Here is a 21,214-nt window from a genome sequence, read left to right as displayed (position 1 = left end):
TTCGGAATATGAGACAGAATGAACACAGTGTTCGGCATTTGAATCAAAATGTTGTTCCACACTTTAACGTAAAAACAATACTACAACTAATAAAATCAACATTATTATTGGTACACCCAACAGCTAACCGTTAGACTTTGCGAAGAAATTAAAATTTACACAAATATCAGCCAATTCATGCCAATCTGATGCATTTGAAGTCCCTGTTGGCCTTAAGTGTTCGGCATATGAGTCAAAACGGTAACTGTTTAATCAGATGAAATATGTTTGAGAGTGGTTGGTTCAACTCTTATTCTGTGAAAATTTTTATTGGGATGGTCTGGTCACATCACACCATTTGCGCTTGCAAAGCTTCAATCGCAGATATATTAAACATGATGAATGCATTATAAAATAAGAAAATATGCTTCTTAATCCTTTCTTGTAAGGGTAAGTCATGTAAAATAAAACAAAAAAATACTCAGTTTAAAGCAGTGAATCAAATTGTCATCAAAGGAGAAGAAAAACAAACAACAAAGCAAGCTTGCTCACAACCGTTTATCTCAACTGTTGCGGATTGGGATACAATCAAAAGCAAAATTGTCATGACAATCACAGGACGCAACATTGTTGCAACCTTTCAAACTCGCGATTAATCATTTCAAACACATAACAAAATTTATTTTGTGGATGCTGCTCGATAATGTGCCAATGTTTACAAACACAGAGAAAGTTCTAGAAATTTGCAATGTGAAGCTCAGAAAATCGATGCGCACTTGGTGATCAATCATTGTCATATTCTGTTCAAGTAGTGATAAACTGATGTTGCGGAAAGAACTTGTTGCAACAAGAATAGAAGATGATAATCTCTTTGTTGTTGCGTGTAGGGTGACAATTGATTCACTGGTTTCACTGGTTTCACTGGATTCACAGATTAAGCAAATCTACTAGTGAATACATTTTATGAATATATTGCATTTTCCATGTTACGATGATTTTCGTATTTTTATGGCCCAAACAACACTCTCATTCTACTTCTACTTATCACATATATTGAATCACAATTCACTTAGTTTCTTATTAATATATATTTCGTGTAATGTAAAAATGCATAATAACAAGTAAGAACGAATCAAACAGCGCAATAATCACTTATTTCTAAAAACAATGTGTATGAGAGCATATTAGAGTTATCTTTTACACATTTGTCTGAATTCGGTAAAACTCAATGGACTTCGAATATGAGATCATAACTTCGCATTAAAATGATTGTCAAACGATATGAATCTAAGAACGCAATGATCACATCATGGTCATAGAGCTTACTACTTGTCGAAAACAACGCTCGAAAGTGGAATATTAATGAACGGACTCTGCTCGGACCACTCGAAGAATGAGGAGCGTCTTTGCTGAACCAATCAGCTTCAATTCCGCGAATTGGATTCTACTTAGAGATACGGTTCAGTTTTCAGCCATTTCATTGGTTTTACTCGCGTCTCCTTAAATGCTCCGATAGAACGAATGCTGGCGGGTGAAGGAAGACCTCGTTAAGTGGACCGGTCAGCAGCCGACGCCGGCCGGGTATCAATTGCCGATGGCCGGTCGTTCGCAGCATGTGCGAAATGTTGGAAAATATTGGTCAAAAACGTGTTTCCCTTTATTCAGTGTTAGACGCGGCACGAGATAGCACGGTTTTTTTTTCTGGTGGAGAGCTTGCGCATGTTCGGTTGGATTTTGTCAATTCATCGCTCTGGTATTAATCACTTTTCGGTGGTTCGCGAGTGCCATTCGCTTGTCGTACGATAGAAAAGGTGTCGTCCTATTATCAGCTTACACGCTTAAACGAAGCTACACAAAATTGAGTACGATTCGCAAAAAAAAAAAAATCGCTTCAGGATCATGTGTGCAATTTTAATACAGTCTGAAAAACTGCTCCTGGGATGATTTCGTTTTTTTTCGAAAAGACAAATGAATAAGCTTCGCAATACGAAGCCTCTCTGTGTGTCGCGTAATTTGAGAAAATAAAGCTGAAATTAGCAAAAAAAAATAAAACAAAAAAAAATTCAGGATTGTTACGTTTTTTACCTAGTTTGTGTGATGTTGCATTGTTGATACGCTTTCGTCTATCTTCGGCTTAAAAGGACGTGCAGTGGAATGGAACGGGCGTTTCGTTGGTTCAAAAAGGTATGGTAATAAGTGGTTTGGCCCGAAGCGGGGCAGTAATCGCGTCAATAGCGAAAATCATACAAAAGCAGAATAAAACCGGCGATTGATGAACGCCAATCGATTGAAAGCCGAACTGCATGTTTGTACCGCCAATCTTCGCCAACACCATGGCAAAACGGAGTGTTTGTATGCTATAATTTGGATTCATTCGCAGGAATGATAGAGCACATTGAGCGCAAGCAAATTTTACCTAGTTTTGTGTAAGTGTGTGTATTAAGCAGTTTACTAACGATGAGTTGATTGACCTGCTGAGACCTGCAAGTGAAACGAATGCTTGTAACTGATGAGTCAAACTAAGTCTAAAGTGAGAAAGTGTGTAGCGATATACTATTTAAGTATATCGTCCCAATAATTCAAAGTACATCCATGATGTTCTCTTCAAGCGTATATCTCGATCAAAAACAAAATGTGGTTATTGAAAGTGCCGAATGTTTCGGATATATCACTGAGAAAGGATACCATAAACGTGAAATCTATGAATAGCTGTTCCAAGGCCAGCGATATCATACGATATTTTATTGGGAGCGAACTCCCCATCAGCATCCTTATCAGCAATGAAACAATAAACAGGTATTCCTTACAAAGTTTAAATAGTTGACTGGATTCAGTTCCTCAATTTGAATCCGACAATCTAGGACTTGAGCTGGTTGAAGCAAGAGTTTTGAAAGCATATCATACATGGTTATCTTTTCTGAAGATGTCTGGACTTAATTCCCGGTCCATCAGAATCAGTTAATAACTGTGAAAGTGATTATTGAAAACTACGTTGAGAAGTAGTCTGTGTTCCAGTCCCCACAGTGACAAGAAAATGGCGAAGATAGGGTTATCTTAACTTTAGTAAGGACCTTGGGTCTTTTTCGGTCCATTTAAAAATTGCGGAACCGGTTCCTGGAGTCCCGGAAGGTGGCCAACCTGAACAATTCGATGAAACCACTCGGATGTATGCCCCAAAACCAAATAAATTGTGCTCAATTTTTACGATTTTTATGTTTGGATGTATTTTACCAAAAGGATTAACGGATTGCTATTTTGATCATTTTGGAGCACCGGAATGGCCACATGGAAACCCATAATATGGGATCACTAAATTTTAGCACCAAAAGTAGGCATGCGAAGACTCAATCTTCATGATTTTGAATCCCTGTGACTCTGCTAGTTCAATTCACTGCGGAACACGATTTTGTCTCAAGCACCAAAATACCGCTATTTACTAAATCAAGGGTTGTTGAATCCATTGCCGTTTACAGAAATATCATAGCACGTCTAGTTTTTGAGGTATTGGCTGTTGAAAATGCTGAATTTGATTAGGGTAGGTGTACTAGTTATGGCCATAGTGGTTCCCTATTTCGCCATATGTAATAACTTGAATGTCTCAACACTTTGAAAAGTTTGTTTGTATTTTAGCAGTAAGATATAGGATATATCTTGATGTTAAAACATTCGAAAAGATTAAAAGTTATCCGAATTTTGCATATGGCCAAATAGGGAACCACTATGGCCATAACTGGTACACTTTCCCTATTTCAGTCAAATTGCATGCAAGTTTTCCAGCTTGTAGGGCTTAATTTGTCTCAGAACTCAAACTTCATGTGTATAACAATACTTATCAACAAAGGTCATAATACTTCCGATGCTCAAAAGTTATGTTTTGTTGGTTTAGAAAAGTATTGTATTTTGCCATATAAAAGAAACGAAGAATTTTGTATGGAGGCTGCAAGCATGTTGAAAAATTCGATTTAACCTCAATTTAATCGTGCAAGCATGCAAAATAGGACTTCAACATTCATTTCAGATATAATTTGATTCAATTATATCTGAAATGAAAGCTAAAGTCCTATTTTGCATGCTTGGTAGATTAGATCATAGTATTTTTTGATAAATCATTGTTTAAATTTTATGTAAACATCAATGAAACCAGTGTTTTATACAACTTTGGCGACCTGTTGCTAAACATTCTGATGTGCTGGAACTTTTCTAAAAACGGCATCAGATTCAGCAATTTCAAATCTACTAGAGACACATAATTTGATTCTTGAGAAACGCAAAAATATCATTTTTGTAACGCTATTTTATAGATAAACTATCACTTTGGTTCTTCTGGACCACCGGAATAACCCAGGAATGATCCCCGGAGATACCCGAATTGTGGGAAATTTCAGTTTTTGTACCAAATTCAAAATCAGTTTTTGTACCAATTCAAAATCATGAAGATTGCGCCGTCGCATGCCTAGTTTTGGTACAAAAACCGAAATTTGCTACAACACGGTGGCCATTCCTGGGTTATTTCTGTGGTTACAAAGAGTCAGAGTGGTCATTTATCTGAAATTGAACAAGACGAGTCACAGGTATTCAAAACCATGAAGATTGAGCCTTCGTATGCCTTGTTTTAATACGAAATCTGAAATGTCCCACAATACGGGCATCTCCGGTAGCCATTTCTGGGTTATTTTTGTAGTAACAATGAGCCAGAGTGGCCATTCACCTATATTTGAACTAGAAGAGTCACAGGTATTTAAAACCATGAAAATTGCGCCGTCGCATGCCTAGTTTTGGTACAAAAACCGAAATTTCCTACAACACGGTGGCCATTCCTGGGTTATTTCTGTGGTACTAATGATCCAGAGTGGTCATCCATCTAAAATTGAACTAGAAGAGTCACATGTATTCAAAATCATGTAGATTGAACCGTCGCATGCCTAGTTTTGTTACCAAAACTTAAACATCGCACAATACGGGTATCTCCAGTGGTCATTCCAGGGTTATTTCGGTGGTCCAGAAGAACCAAAGTGGTAATTTATCTATAATGGAACTAACAGAGTCACAAGGATATAAAACCATGAAGATTGAGCCATTCCATGCCTACTTTTGGTGCTCAAACTTAGTGGTTCCATATTACGGGTTTTCCGGTGGCCATTCCGGTGCTCCAAAAGGACCAGAATAGTCATCTATTCATCATTTTGGAAAAATACAACAAAAAATAAAAAATCGTAAAGTACAGTCAGGTCTCCTATTAGACACATGGTTGGGGGGCGTAATAGGAATCTACGTTATAGGAGACCCAGGGCTTATGGGATTTCATCACTTTGGGGGTGTCGTTGAATATCTCGTATGCCAAAAGAGATAGTACAGTACTGTCTTCGGCGAAGTTTCAGTACTAAGTACGATCTACCTTTAGGAGTTGAGGATCATCCTTTTAGTTGAGAACTTGGCCGGTAGGGGCGCTTTTTCTGATTTGCACTATATGAACCACGAGGGATAAGAATGCAAAATTTTGTAACATATGATATCTCTGAATCCTGATGTTTTGGAAGGTTGGTATCTTCGGAAGAGTTGTTAAGTAGCTCAAGGGCTGACATGTGGTGGTCATTGTGATACGGAATTACGCCACCAGGCGGCGCTAGTGGGCATGGAATTTTTGTTTTGCGCATAGCTCAGAAGCCCGACCACTTAGAAAGATGGCGTCTTCGACAAAGTTGCTCAGTATCACAAGGGCTAACATTATTTGAGCCGAAAGTTTCGAAATTTTGCCACTAGGCGGCGCTAGTGAGCAAGAAATTTTTATTTCGTGGATAGCTCAGTAGTCTGACCACCTAGAAAGTTGGCGTTTTCGGCAAAGTTGCTCAGTGTCACAAGGGCTAACATTATTTGAGCCGAAAGTTTCGAAATTTTACCACTAGGCGGCGCTAGTGAGCAAAGAATTTTTGTTTTGCGCATAGATCAGTAGCCCGACCACTTAGAAAGATGGCGTCTTCGGCAAAGTTGCTCAGTATCACAAGGGCTAACATTATTTGAGCCGAAAGTTTCGAAATTTTGCCACTAGGCGGCGCTAGTGAGCAAGAAATTTTTATTTCGTGGATAGCTCAGTAGTCTGACCACCTAGAAAGTTGGCGTTTTCGGCAAAGTTGCTCAGTGTCACAAGGGCTAACATTATTTGAGCCGAAAGTTTCGAAATTTTGCCACTAGGCGGCGCTAGTGAGCAAAGAATTTTTGTTTTGCGCATAGCTCAGTAGCCCGACCACTTAGAAAGATGGCGTCTTCGGCAAAGTTGCTCAGTATCACAAGGGCTAACATGATTTGAGCCGAAAGTTTCGAAATTTTGCCACTAGGTGGCGCTAGTGAGCGAAGAATTTTTGTTTTGCGGATAGCTCAGTAGCCTGACCAAAGTTGTTCAATATGACTCTAAGCTATCGACTATCCTCGCATTGTCACGTTTAAGTAAAAGTGCCTGGAGAAAAATATATACATTATTTTTTATAATCGGATTAAAGTATGGCTAGTATCCTAGTATTTTCGACGGATTGGGAGAATTTTTAATCAATTATTTGATATGAGAATGAGTGAGGATCCGTTAACTACTCAAATATGTGATCGTTAGCTTTTCATATGAACCAGCGAAAAAAATATGTATGTTTATTTTTATTTCGTCATTGCATGAACTTCATTTCTTGAACATTTTCCAAGGTATGGATTGAAAAGAAATGAAGTTAGGTTGGAATGTCAGTCATTACTAATAAATTGGGAATTCCATTCGCTAACAATCTTAATGAGATAACTATGACTGGCTTTATCTCTTTAGTTACACGACACTCTTGTTTGATTATTTTTAAAATATAAACCTTCTTTTTCATAACGATAATTCAATCTCATAAAAAAAACTTTTTCTCCCGATTTCTACGTATATATAAAATCTCGAAACTTTCGGCTCAAATAATGTTAGCCCTTGTGATACTGAGCAACTTTGCCGAAGACGCCATCTTTCTAAGTGGTCAAACTACTGAGCTATCCGCAAAACAAAAATTCCATGCTTACTAGCGCCGCCTAGTGGCAAAATTTCGAAACTTTCGGCTCAAATACTGTTAGCCCTTGTGATACTGATCAACTTTGCCGAAGACGCCATCTTTCTATGTGGTCAGGCTACTGAGCTATGCGCAAAACAAAAATTCTTTGCTCACTAGCGCCGCCTAGTGGCAAAATTTCGAAACTTTCGGCTCAAATAATGTTAGCCCTTGTGATACTGAGCAACTTTGCCGAAGACGCCATCTTTCAAAACAAAAATTACTTGCTCACTAGCGCCGCCTAGTGGCAAAATTTCGAATTTTTCGGCTCAAATAATGTTAGCCCTTGTGATATTGATCAACTTTGCCGAAGACGCCATCTTTCTAAGTGGTCAGGCTACTGAGCTATGCGCAAAACAAAAATTCTTGGCTCACTAGCGCCGCCTAGTGGCAAAATTTCGAAACTTTCGGCTCAAATAATGTTAGCCCTTGTGATACTTAGCAACTTTGCCGAAGACGCCATCTTTCTAAGTGTTCAGGCTACTGAGCTATGCGCAAAACAAAAATTCCATGCTCACTAGCGCCGCCTAGTGGCAAAATTTTGAAACTTTCGGCTCAAATAATGTTAGCCCTTGTGATACTGATCAACTTTGTCGAAGACGCCATTTTTCTAAGTGGTCAGGCTACTGAGCTATCCACGAAACAAAAATTGTTTGCTCACTAGCGGCGCCTAGTGGCAAAATTTCGAAACTTTTGGCTCAAATAATGTTAGCCCTTGTGATACTGAGCAACTTTGCCGAAGACGCCATCTTTCAAAACAAAAATTACTTGCTCACTAGCGCCGCCTAGTGGCAAAATTTCGAATTTTTCGGCTCAAATAATGTTAGCCCTTGTGATACTGATCAACTTTGTCGAAGACGCCATCATTCTAAGTGGTCAGACTACTGAGCTATCCGCAAAACAAAAATTACTTGCTCACTGGCGCCGCCTAGTGGCAAAATTTTGAAACTTTCGGCTCAAATAATGTTAGCCCTTGTGATACTGATCAACTTTGTCGAAGACGCCATCTTTCTAAGTGGTCAGGCTACTGAGCTATGCGCAAAACAAAAATTCTTAGCTCACTAGCGCCGCCTAGTGGCAAAATTTCGAAACTTTCGGCTCAAATAATGTTAGATCTTGTGATACAGAGCAACTTTGCCGAAGACGCCATCTTTCTAAGTGGTCAGGCTACTGAGCTATGCGCAAAACAAAAATTCTTAGCTCACTAGCGCCGCCTAGTGGCAAAATTTCGAAACTTTCGGCTCAATTAATGTTAGCCCTTGTGATACTGAGCAACTTTGCCGAAGACGCCATCTTTCTAAGTGGTCGGGCTACTGAGCTATGCGCAAAACAAAAATTACTTGCTCACTGGCGCCGCCTAGTGGCAAAATTTCGAAACTTTCGGCTCAAATAATGTTAGATCTTGTGATACAGAGCAACTTTGCCGAAGACGCCATCTTTCTAAGTGGTCAGGCTACTGAGCTATGCGCAAAACAAAAATTCCATGCTCACTAGCGCCGCCTAGTGGCAAAATTTCGAAACTTTCGGCTCAATTAATGTTAGCCCTTGTGATACTGAGCAACTTTGCCGAAGACGCCATCTTTCTAAGTGGTCGGGCTACTGAGCTATGCGCAAAACAAAAATTACTTGCTCACTGGCGCCGCCTAGTGGCAAAATTTCGAAACTTTCGGCTCAAATAATGTTAGCCCTTGTGATACTGATCAACTTTGTCGAAGACGCCATCTTTCTAAGTGGTCAGGCTACTGAGCTATGCGCAAAACAAAAATTCTTAGCTCACTAGCGCCGCCTAGTGGCAAAATTTCGAAACTTTCGGCTCAAATAATGTTAGCCCTTGTGACACTGAGCAACTTTGCCGAAAACGCCAACTTTCTAGGTGGTCAGACTACTGAGCTATCCACGAAATAAAAATTTCTTGCTCACTAGCGCCGCCTAGTGGCAAAATTTCGAAACTTTCGGCTCAAATAATGTTAGCCCTTGTGATACTGAGCAACTTTGCCGAAGACGCCATCATTCTAAGTGGTCAGACTACTGAGCTATCCGCAAAACAAAAATTCCATGCTCACTAGCGCCGCCTAGTGGCAAAATTTTGAAACTTTCGGCTCAAATAATGTTAGCCCTTGTGATACTGATCAACTTTGTCGAAGACGCCATTTTTCTAAGTGGTCAGGCTACTGAGCTATCCACGAAACAAAAATTGTTTGCTCACTAGCGGCGCCTAGTGGCAAAATTTCGAAACTTTTGGCTCAAATAATGTTAGCCCTTGTGATACTGAGCAACTTTGCCGAAGACGCCATCTTTCAAAACAAAAATTACTTGCTCACTAGCGCCGCCTAGTGGCAAAATTTCGAATTTTTCGGCTCAAATAATGTTAGCCCTTGTGATACTGATCAACTTTGTCGAAGACGCCATCATTCTAAGTGGTCAGACTACTGAGCTATCCGCAAAACAAAAATTCCATGCTCACTAGCGCCGCTTAGTGGCAAAATTACGAAACTTTCGGCTCAATTAATGTTCGATCTTGTGATACAGAGCAACTTTGCCGAAGACGCCATCGTTCTAAGTGGTCAGGCTACTGAGCTATGCGCAAAACAAAAACTCTTGGCTCACTAGCGCCACCTAATGGCAAAATTTCGAAATTTTCGGCTCAAATAATGTTAGCCCTTGTGATACTGAGCAATTTTGCCGAAGACGCCATCTTTCTAAGTGGTCAGGCTACTGAGCTATGCGCAAAACAAAAATTCCATGCTCACTAGCGCCGCCTAGTGGCAAAATTTCGAAACTTTCGGCTCAATTAATGTTAGCCCTTGTGATACTGATCAACTTTGTCGAAGACGCCATCTTTCTAAGTGGTCAGGCTACTGAGCTATGCGCAAAACAAAAATTCTTAGCTCACTAGCGCCGCCTAGTGGCAAAATTTCGAAACTTTCGGCTCAAATAATGTTAGATCTTGTGATACAGAGCAACTTTGCCGAAGACGCCATCTTTCTAAGTGGTCGGGCTACTGAGCTATGCGCAAAACAAAAATTACTTGCTCACTGGCGCCGCCTAGTGGCAAAATTTCGAAACTTTCGGCTCAAATAATGTTAGCCCTTGTGATACTGATCAACTTTGTCGAAGACGCCATCTTTCTAAGTGGTCAGGCTACTGAGCTATGCGCAAAACAAAAATTCTTAGCTCACTAGCGCCGCCTAGTGGCAAAATTTCGAAACTTTCGGCTCAAATAATGTTAGATCTTGTGATACAGAGCAACTTTGCCGAAGACGCCATCTTTCTAAGTGGTCAGGCAACTGAGCTATGCGCAAAACAAAAATTCCATGCCCACTAGCGCCGCCTGGTGGTGTAATTCCGTATTAGAATGGCCACCACATGTCAGCCCTTGAGCTACTGACCAACTCTTCCGAAGACACCAACCTTCCAAAACATCAGGATTCAGAGATATCATATGTTACAAAATTTTGCATTCTTATCCCTCATGGTTCATATAGTGCAAATCAGAAAAAGCGCCCCTACCGGCCAAGTTCTCAACTAAAAGGATGATCCTCAACTCCTAAAGGTAGATCGTACTTAGTACTGAAACTTCGCCGAAGACAGTACTGTACTATCTCTTTTGGCATACGAGATATTCAACGACACCCCCAAAGTGATGAAATCCCATAAGCCCTGGGTCTCCTATAACGTCCTGGTGTGTCTTATAGGAGTGAGCGTAATAGGAGTGCACGTTATAGGAATGCGTTTAATAGGAGACCCGACTGTATTGGACACAATTCATTTGGTTTTGAGGCATACATCCCAGTAATTTCATCGAATTGTTCAGGTTGGCCACGTTCCGAGACTCTAGGAACCGGTTCCGCATGGACCATACTGGACCAAATTTTTCAGGGGATGTGCACCGGTAATTGGTTTCTTATTACAGAGATGCCAAAATCCATCAACCGAATAGGACCAGTGTGAATTACATATACAAAACTGCGATGGAAACTTACTTTTCGGATGTTCCGGGTTTCCGGAACCGGGTATGAATAACTAAGAGATTTTAGAACCTCTATTCACAGTCCACGTGAATGCCTATTCAACAATATGAGGACGATTCAGATTTTCCGTCTAGTTACGAAACATTTCCTGTGAGGAAAGATACAAATATTTCAAATCATTTATAGCAAGCACAATTTTGTCCCAAATTACTAAAAGTGGAATCAACAAAGTGCGTGCAAATTTATGAATCACGGGATTAATCAAATCATTACGTAAAATAAATTTTGAGCTTTTTCAACTGTATACTAATTTGCCTTGGTGATCTAGGTTAGCAAAGAAATCTGTGATAACCAGGCCTTCAGATCTATAAGCGTAAATATTATTCTTTCGAAGGTTTATGAACAACATTTTTATTCATATACTGCCGTTATACGCATAAATGTCCCATGTTCCAGAATATGAAACCGAGAAAAAACGCGATTAAAGATTTTAGTACATTTATGCTCCGTATTGGTGAAAGTTATGACAAATTTGAATACTATCTTCATAAAAATATGAGGCTATGGGTGTTCTTTATAGTTAAGAACTGGTTTCAGCGGAAGAATTCGAATTTTGCTATGAAATTCAAAGTGGGACGGTTATGCCTAGAAATACCGCGTTTTGAAGGAATTTCTACGCATTAGAGCCCCACTAATTGTAGCAGACCGATTTTGTACAATCAAATTGCTTTTGGTGGTAGCTTTGACGAGAGTTTTATACCGAAAATGGAAGATGTGTATTGTAAAGCCTATGTTAAGGGTCCAAACGAAGTGGGGGATGGGGATCCCATCAGCACACGACCAAAGTTCTCATCTGTGTTGATTACCCGATCTTCTCTTAGGTTGTTCGAACCCCAGCCATTGCCACGAGAAGTTAGGGATAGGGCAGAAGGTTATGGACCACAAGAAGGAGTCTATTTTATTCCTTCATGTATGCGAAGTACCAATGGTACACCATGCCCAGTATTTACCTACCAAACGAACCATAATGTGGCATTCAATTTTCAATTAGTTGTAGTTTCTAAAAAATCGTTAACATGAATACAACTTCACACCGCACAAAAATACAGGCAACAGAAAAATGTAATGAAGACATGAGCTCAGAAAACCAGAAACATCAAACAAATGTACATGGTCAAGCAAGTTGCTGAAACTAGATAAAATTTTGCGTCGAATGCTTCTGGATGCATCCAATTTCATTCATTTTTTCAAAAAGTTTCAAGAATTTGAATTTAGCAAAAAATTTCGCCTAGCTCAATTATTTTGTCTATCCCTGTACAACACCTGTCTTAGAACACTATTGTGCGAAACAGGCAGTGTTCCACATGGGATGTAAAGCCGAAAAAAAAGATGATATAAAACAATTTGACACAGCTCAATGAATCCTATAAATTTAGTATTTTATTTGCAACAGTTTTTGGAAAATACATAGTGGGACAGATATGCATAGAAATTCAGTAGCGAGACAGTTATGCGTAGAAATTCAACAGTGGGACAAATTGACTTGGTATGCTTTTCATAGATTGTTCGAACAAAGTATATTTTTAAATTGTTTTCTAATAATGTAGGTTAAAATAGACTTTTTGGCTACAAAAACTTGAAAATGACAAAAAGTAACACATGAAAATATATTCCGTCATGTTTTGAGCTCAACGAGCGTTCAAAGTTATACAAGAACTTCTTTGAGTACAGGTCTTCAGATCAACAAGCGTAACAGGTGATTTCTCGAAGGATAATATTTGGTTTATTCAAATGGAATGAACCCACATGAGTGTAAACCTTGTTTATTTATCGTGAATATATTACTGGTTACGTATGTTGATCTGAAGACCTTAGCTCAAAGGAGTTCTTGGATAACTCTAGAAAGCTGTTAGACTCCAAACTTAATAGAAAATGTTTATTTGATTCTACTTGGATGTGAACCTTATTCATAAACCATCGAAAGGGGTCTGGTTACGTAGAAACTTGATGGCATAATTAATTGAGTCTGTATAGGTGAAAACCTTATTCATTATCGTCAGAAACGTAACAAGTTACGCTTGTAGAACTGAAGGTCTTTACTCAAAGGATTGACCTGAAGACCTATGCTGCTTGGATAACCCTAGAAAGCTGTTGGGCCCCAAACTCGATAGAATGTGTTTGTTGAAGACCTGTTCATATTAGAAAAAATGTTTGGAAATCTACTGGTGAAGCAGTATTCTGAATTATGATGCTGAGAACAATGTCTGGTCAAATCTTTAGCTCATTTGAGAAAGAATTCAGTATGCTTCAAGTAAAAGATGTGTTTTTGGACTAATTTCAAGGTTTGAATAATCATAACCAGCATGTAGAGAATCAAAACCACTTGCTTTTACCACTTTTTGAAAGCTAATTGTTTTCTGTTAAAGTTTGTCGAACACGCTAATAAGATTGAATTGAGTTTTGACCTAGGAGAAGGTCACTCTACGCACTTCAGTCGGCACAGCTTCAAAGCGCCAAGGTGCGCCAAGCTACGCCAGACGTACTACGCATGTATCCAAATTATTCCAATTTGTATTTGTTCCAATTCTAAATGGGAGATCGCTCTCTCCAAGTTTAGGTTTTGGATAATTTTTATGAAATCAAACTGGATACTTTCAATAGAGCTACCAACCTGTTGTTACAGGAAACCTATCTGAAAAAAGTACTTTCCAACCCAAATGTGACGTAATTATATTTGCTACTAGAGGGCTTTACGCTCAAAACAACTGTGAACCCGCATGATCTGCCATTGCTGCATAAGTTCAAGTGGAATGCTGAACAATCGCCTGAATTGCGAGACAATTAATGACAATTCCTTTCAAATTAACGCCTTAATTGATTCTCCGCGTCTGTCGCAAGTGTAGTGTGTATCGCAAACGTATGATCAGTTGAAACGTTCGAGTCAGCACAACCCACTCGGTGCACTGCGACTGACTCAATTTGAAGACTGTACGGACTTTGCTATAGGTAGCTATATCTATTGCATATGAACAAAACACACGATTGACAACATCAACGGCCAACACCAATTGATGCGCTCGTGCCCAAATTACTCGTAAGAATAACAAAGCCATTGGCGCAGCAAATGGGTCGATTAAAATCAATGAAGCAACCATAAGATCAATTGATATTGTAACCTGTCTCATACGGTAGATAAATCAATTGACTATGTTGATACATTGCGATTTGTTGCCTGATTGATTGAACTTTGATTGCCGTGCGATAAACATCGGAATGTAGAAAAGTGAAATGCCGGGAAGATGAGTAGTCATGCGCAATAACTATGAGCGTCGTCATGTCTAGTCTGCTTTCGTAGAAGTTAGCAATTAATGAATGTCAAATCTATCAGTTCGATGGCATAACGCGATAACTCACACTAAATCGTTTACACGTAACTCGTAAGGCAGGTCTGGAGCGACTGAAATCAGTTGACTCATTTTCGAGTACCAAAGCGGTCTTATATCAGTGCACTCTAGCAGGAATACACGAAACACGAGAAACATTAAGTACATAGATGACTCGAATTTGACAGCCCCCTTTTCAAAACTTTTTGTGGTTCCCCTTGAAAATTTAAGCAATTTTTTAATGTTATTTCTTTTGAAGGGAATCCCTCCTATTGTATTTATTTATTTATTGTATATGGTCTTCGATAAAATACACATTCAGAGTAAATTCAACAGAATTGTAATAAATTTGGAGAAAATTCGATGATTAAACGGAGACAACAAACAGTTCTACACGAAAAGAGCCGACAAAATCGGTATATACATTAATTCTCTGCCCAAAATCTCTCAGTATAATCTTTCTTCCTCACGAGTGTTGTCTTAATTAGAGATAGCTGGCATTTGGGTAAAGGCAACTTTTCTTATGTTTGGGTTGAATGAACTTAATTCTGCGTAAAACCAACCCAAAATTCAGTATTTTTTTAATAGAGTTAATAGCAAACATGGGAACATTGAAAATGTAGCCAAAATCAGAGTTCTTATAAGCACTTCCACATTTATCAAGTGAGAGTTTCCTTTCTCAATTGACTTTTTTTCGTGTGGCAAGCACGAAAATGGCATTGGAAATCGAGAAAATTTCCCTTACGAAAAGTTCCTAGACCAGCGGAATTCGAACACACGACCCTCAGCTTAGTCTAGCAGAATAGTTGCGCGCTGATCACGGAGTTCTTTCTGGCAAATGTCTAAAGGCTAATTTAAAGAATTCCTCCAAATCTCTTACAGGGGATCTACCAGTTCTTGACCACCATTAGAAATTCAAGAAGGATTTTTGAAATTTGACACAATTCCACAATCATTCCAGAAATTACTTCGGAATTTCCATTTGAAATACACTTGGCGGTTTCTGCAAGAATTCCTCCAGAGATTCTTCCAGGATTTTGTTGAAGAATCCCTCCAGTGTATTTTCTTCGGGAATTTCTACATCACCTGTTTCTGGTATTAAGCATAAGCAAAAGCATAGATGACCGTATAATTTGTAGTTGCTACTCCGTGATTGACCAGAACAATCGAAGTTGCACATAGATTTACTGAATGGGGCTTGGGATTAGCTTACCATTCCCCAATGTGCACAAATCGAGAGCTCAAATTTTAAAAGTCACGTCCTTACGGTCATCGGGGAAGGGAAGGAATGTTAGTTCGACAACCGTTGTTACTAGAGACCGAGATCACCTCTGCATCTCCACAATTGTCATGGAAAGGATATTGGGTTAGTGGGATAAGGTAGAGATCTGGGAGTCACCAATGTTTGGTGATGCGATCCATGATATAACCACGCCTAATCGGATTCGCGAAATAATTCGATAATTGAATTGTACGCCGAACAAGTGTGCGTCACTCGCCCACGCAAGAGTAAGTGACGCGATCAATAGATCAAACACTACTCACGATCCGCGGCGCTTTGTAATTTCACTGATCGAACGACGCGCGACATATTTCATCCTGTCCTCATCGCCCGACCCCGCAGGGGCAAGCGACAAGATCGAAGGATCAAACACTACTCTACATCACCTGTTTCAGGTATTAAAAAAATCTTAAAATATTGGAAAATAGATGAAAAAGTTTTAAAGCAAACCGTGAAATAACTTGTAGTAATCCCCAGAGAAGTCGCTGATAAAACTTCTGTAATAAGTTTTGGATTATTTTCTTGAGCACTCTCCAAAAGAATCTAAAAACATTTTTTTGGAGGATTATTTGACGAAATTTTCAAAAAGAGCGTCCTTAAAAGTATGATTTCTTGTTTCAATATGTACTTCACCACCAATATAAAAATTTAGACACTTTGAGTGCTTTGCGAAGCCTCATGCAGTCCGATTCATTTTCGCGTGCTTGGAGTGTTGTTTTTTTCAGTTGGCACTTCATTCGCGCGCCATCGGAGTTATTTTATATTCCTGCTAATACGTTTGTTGACGCTGCGATTGTAGTTGTTCAGTCGAGGATGGATTACCAATTGGTGAGCTCGTTTCATACTTATAATAACACATTTGTATCATAACACGTATTTTTTTATGAATTTGTTGAAGAAACTATGAATAGTTCGTCATTTTAAGTGTTGACATAAGCGCTTATTCATGTTTTATAAAATTTCGAGGTTCAAACCTTTGAATAGTTCGATGTTTAAGATGTCGACGCATTGATAGATAACTTTTTAAACAGAGGTTACATGAATCGCATCACTTACCAAGGGGAATCCTGATCATGTAGCTTTGAAGCCCTCCCACTAACAACACTCCTTCCCGTGGCAACCATGAAGATGCAGAGGTATACTCGGTCTTTAGTAACAATGGATGTCACACAAACATTCCTTCCCTTCCCCGATGACCGTAAGGACGTGGCCGGCGCCGTTATTGACATTACTAATTTCAGAGTCCTCAAAAATGTACATTGAAGATGGTATGCTACTCCCAAGCTACATCATTTGGTTCCCTGTATAATTTCGATGATTCTTGTCAATCACGGAGTAGCAACAACGAATTGTACGGTCATCAATGCTCATGCTTATACTCATGCTCAATATAAAAATTTAGACACTTTGTTCGAAAATGTTGCGGAAAAATAAAAAGTTAGTGTAAAATGTTAAAAATAAAGGCATAACAATTTCTATATGAATCTTCAACCCAAATAGCAATTGCAAAACGTAAATTATGTTCAGATTGTTGTTATGATCAACAAAATAAGTGATTTCATATGCTTATAACTTTATGAGAAATGGATGGAATCGGATGCATTCGTAAGCAGTCGACGGCTGGTATAGTATCAGTAACTTGCTTGGCCATGCATGTTGGTCTCCGGACACCGGAGATGTTCCGGATGTTCCTAGGTCATGTCAAAATGACATTTTTCTGTCGCTAGTATTTCTGTGCGGTGTGAAGGTGTATAGATGTTTACAATTTTTCTAGAAACTAGACTTAATAAGAAGTTGGATACCAGTGGATGCATTAAGATTCGTTAGAAATCTTCAGAAATATGACCATTTCCGTAAAACTGGTTCCATATTTTGGGTCAGTCATATTTGTATTTCCAATCATGTATATATTTTCCGGAGCTATATCCAAATTAGCATCAAACTTCAAGATGATGCTTCTGGCAGCATATTCAGAACCATCAGACGCACTTAACTACTCTAAAGTAGGTTCCAGTGGCCAAGTGGGGAAGTGGCCAATTAGGAAATTTGATACCCATATTGATATTGTTCCAAACATGTTTCTAAGATTCTATCCCATTACCCTGAATGCGATTTCCCCGAATGCCATTACCTCGAACACCATTACCCAGAATGTACCATTACTCCGAATTCCATCTCCCCGAATGTTATTTCCCCGAACTTACAATTATCTTGACATGATGATATTGATGACATTTCCCCATGATATCGGAATTGGGGTAATGTCATTCGGGGTGATGAGTCGTTCGAGGTTTTGGAATTCGAGGTAATAGCGTTCGAGTTAATGGCATTCGGGGTAATTAGATTCGGGGTAATGGGGTAGAATTGTTTCTAATTGGCCACTTCTCCTAGGGCACCTAGAACCTACTATAAAGTGGTCATTACATCTAATGGTTCTAAATAAATGCTTATTTACGCTAAATTTATGCTTAATTTAGAACCATCATTTTTAGTCTTGCCATTGGAACTCGCGAGGGCTGTTTCCCAAGCCTTACCATTGAAGTTTTACATACATGACTTAGCTTTCCCGTAAATTCCCGTAAACTGAGCAAAAGCTTTTACTTCACTCAAATCCATCTGTCAATTCATTTTCTTGAGCATTTACTTAAATTGGTATGATGAAACTGAGCATTTGAGCATTTACTTTTCGAACATCCATATTCGTGTGAATAAAGTTGAAAAACCTGAGTAGATGCTCAGAAAATCCTGAGTCACACAATGACCATGTTCAGTTGAAAAAATCAAGCATACAAATTATATTTAAATCGTGAAAAGAAGCATGTACCGTTTTGATTCATATTACGGGCACTTAAAACCTCAGTGAAGTCTAACTCATCAGGAAGCATATTAAATGAATCATCGCTATCGAGCCTTCAAAACATTTAACTTTCGAATGGTGAATAAAGATTTTGATTTCTCAACATAAATACTTTTAAATAAATATAAATGTGTGGACTTCATGATTCTTATTCCGGACGCTTATTCTTATTCCGGACGCTTCCTAACTTTTGCCTCATATTCCGGACACTTTGATTCAAATTCCGGACAGCTCATAAAATCATAGATAGAAAAGTCAAATAATTACCTTTTTGCCTCAAATTCCGAACAGACTCATATTCCAAACACTCGGATTTTGTATGACGATGTGGTTGAAATGTTTAGCTGAAATATGTCATCAAATTACTATAAAATGGCAGCCAATTACAATTCAATTTAATCATCTTACAATCTTATTTATACCTCGGGAGTAGTGATGATTTACTAGTTCAAGGTCAGTAAAGCTGGCTCAGATGAATTTATTTACGAAATTAATCATTTGGATGCGATTTATTCGTGCTGTTCGGAATTTGAATCAAGGTGTTCGGAATATGAGACAGAATGAACGCAGTGTTCGGCATTTGAATCAAAATGTTGTTCCATACTTTCACGTAAAAACAATACTAAACAAGTTAACAAGAACATTTTTATCGGCACACCCAACAGCTAACAGTTAGGTTTTGCGATTAAATTTAATTTTTCACAAATATGAGCTAATTTATGCCCTCCAGATGCATTTGAAGTCACTCTCGGCCTTAAGTGTTCGGAATATGAGTTAAAACGGTAATTGAAATCGGCAAACCACGAAAGAGGCGTTTAAGGCAGCTGAGCATTATTAATTTTCATAGATGTCTATGGAAAATGTTGACTAAAACAAGCCTCGAAAGTGATAACGTTTGGACGGCAAAAATTGAAACATTTCGTATGAAATGTTTCCCATACAAAGTACAGTGTCCGGAGTTTGAAGCTGTCCGTAATATAAATCAAAACGGTAAGTAATCCATTAGTTGTGGGTGATCCTAAAGTTGCGGTGTTGCCATTTATATCGATTTCCTAGAATGAGCCATAAAACCGACACTGCCAATCGACGTATAGGCTTGTTGATACACGGAATTAATTAAGCATCGAAAACATTATGATATTTATTGATAAGTATGCTTAAACATATTGAAATTGGGTTCTGTGGTAAATCTAGCAAATAAATCAATGCATGCTGGAAAACTTGCATGCAAGTTGGCCAAAGTCTGGCTTAATTACGCAAATGCCAGTATTATGGTGCTTGGGACAAAAAAAAACTATTCCGTGGTGTAATTTATGACACCTTTCACATTTGTTATGGCAACACTGAACAACTTCAGCCGTCTATTGTACCTGTAGAACAAATGATGTTCGACGTTAGTGAGAAGGAGTCTGTCACTGCAATTGCCAACAAAAAGGGGACAGAGTGAATAACGTGCTCGACGTCGTATGGCAATTGGATGTGTAAAAAAGTTATTGGTTAAATTACGTTTAAATAATATGCTAACTTTGTACGCTAATCATATGTTGCTAAATTAGCTAGAAGTGCGTTGAATAGCAGAGATTTGGGTAAGGATACTACATATGTATCGGTACTCAACTATAATTGATCCGCATTCGTAGGTTAAGAGAGGTTATAGGTATAGGCAACTAATGGTTACCTTCCATATCGACCAAATGTTGGATTAAATAGGTCAAGGCAAGGTAAAACTACACATTTTTATCAACTATGATATATTCTACTTCAAAATTATAATTGTAGTATTCAGAGCTCAATTGCGACTCGCCATTGAAGGCAATAGAGAAGTTGGAGTGGTACGGTAGAAGACCATGTAAGCAAAATAAAACTCTTTGTTGGATTATTTACTAAAGCTTTAAATATATTTTAGCTTTGAGCTGTGTTGAGTAACTCCGCTGCTACATCGATTTCACCGATCCGAACAACATTCTTATATGGCGTTTTTCTAAGCTTTTGCATTACGAAAGTTTAAAAGGGAACGTAACTCTATATTGTTGTAAATTCTCTTCAGTTATCGAAATGAAGGAAAAAAAGCTACTTAATTTGATTTCTCGGTTGGATAAGGGGTCCAGTTGAGAAGACTTTAAAGAGTTCATTCAGGGTTCTTAGATTCTTCTAGAATTAATTTCTGGTAACTATTACTCCAGTAACTATGCTATGTACATTTTTGCACGATCTTCTGGAAGATTTATTTGACGAATAGTGTGTGTGTGTTTTTTTTTTTATTCGGTTGCATGCTTTTTTTCGGGCGGGTAACGGAGTCAAGATCAATCGTGTCCGGTTTGCATTATGCGAGTGCCAAAAAATATTCGTGTTCAGTCGAGAATGGATTACAAACTGCTGAGCTCTTTTAATGCTTATAAATAACACAGGCAACATTGCGTGTATGTTATTCCAAAACAAACAAGGGATGGTTCGACACTACAAGTGTCGACATGAAGCCAGTATATGTAGTTTAATATACACATACTTTACAAAACTAGTTTTAAGTAAGAGTAATATTTTTCGTCCTTATCCATGAATCGCATCACCGACCAAATGTGACTCCCAGATCTTTTTCCTCTCCCACTAACAAATACCTTTCCCATGGTGATTATGGAGATGCAAAAGTGTTCTCGGTCTCTAGAACCAACAATCACTCATAA

At 38.6% G+C, this 21,214-nt stretch overlaps 1 protein-coding gene across 2 annotated transcripts in view; it reads left to right on the top strand.

Moving 5' to 3' along the window:
* The window catches only part of LOC5569585 (anion exchange protein 3), a 212,460-nt gene that overhangs the window by 27,977 nt on the left and 163,269 nt on the right, over window positions 1–21,214 (top strand). The window contains exon 1 of one of the 2 annotated variants that reach the window (XM_021842861.1): window positions 1,652–2,163. The exons of the other annotated variant lie outside the window; for it this stretch is intronic. The gene's annotated coding sequence lies outside the window, so the exon portion shown is untranslated. Of the gene's footprint in view, window positions 1–1,651; window positions 2,164–21,214 lie in introns of those variants that run through there. 2 annotated transcript variants of the gene reach the window in all.

Source organism: Aedes aegypti, chromosome 2, assembly GCF_002204515.2.
Source record: "Aedes aegypti strain LVP_AGWG chromosome 2, AaegL5.0 Primary Assembly, whole genome shotgun sequence".
In the NCBI taxonomy this organism is placed as follows: Eukaryota; Metazoa; Arthropoda; class Insecta; order Diptera; family Culicidae; genus Aedes; species Aedes aegypti.
The sequence above is the reverse complement of the archived record's forward strand: the minus strand, read 5'-3'. Positions and strand labels throughout refer to the sequence as shown.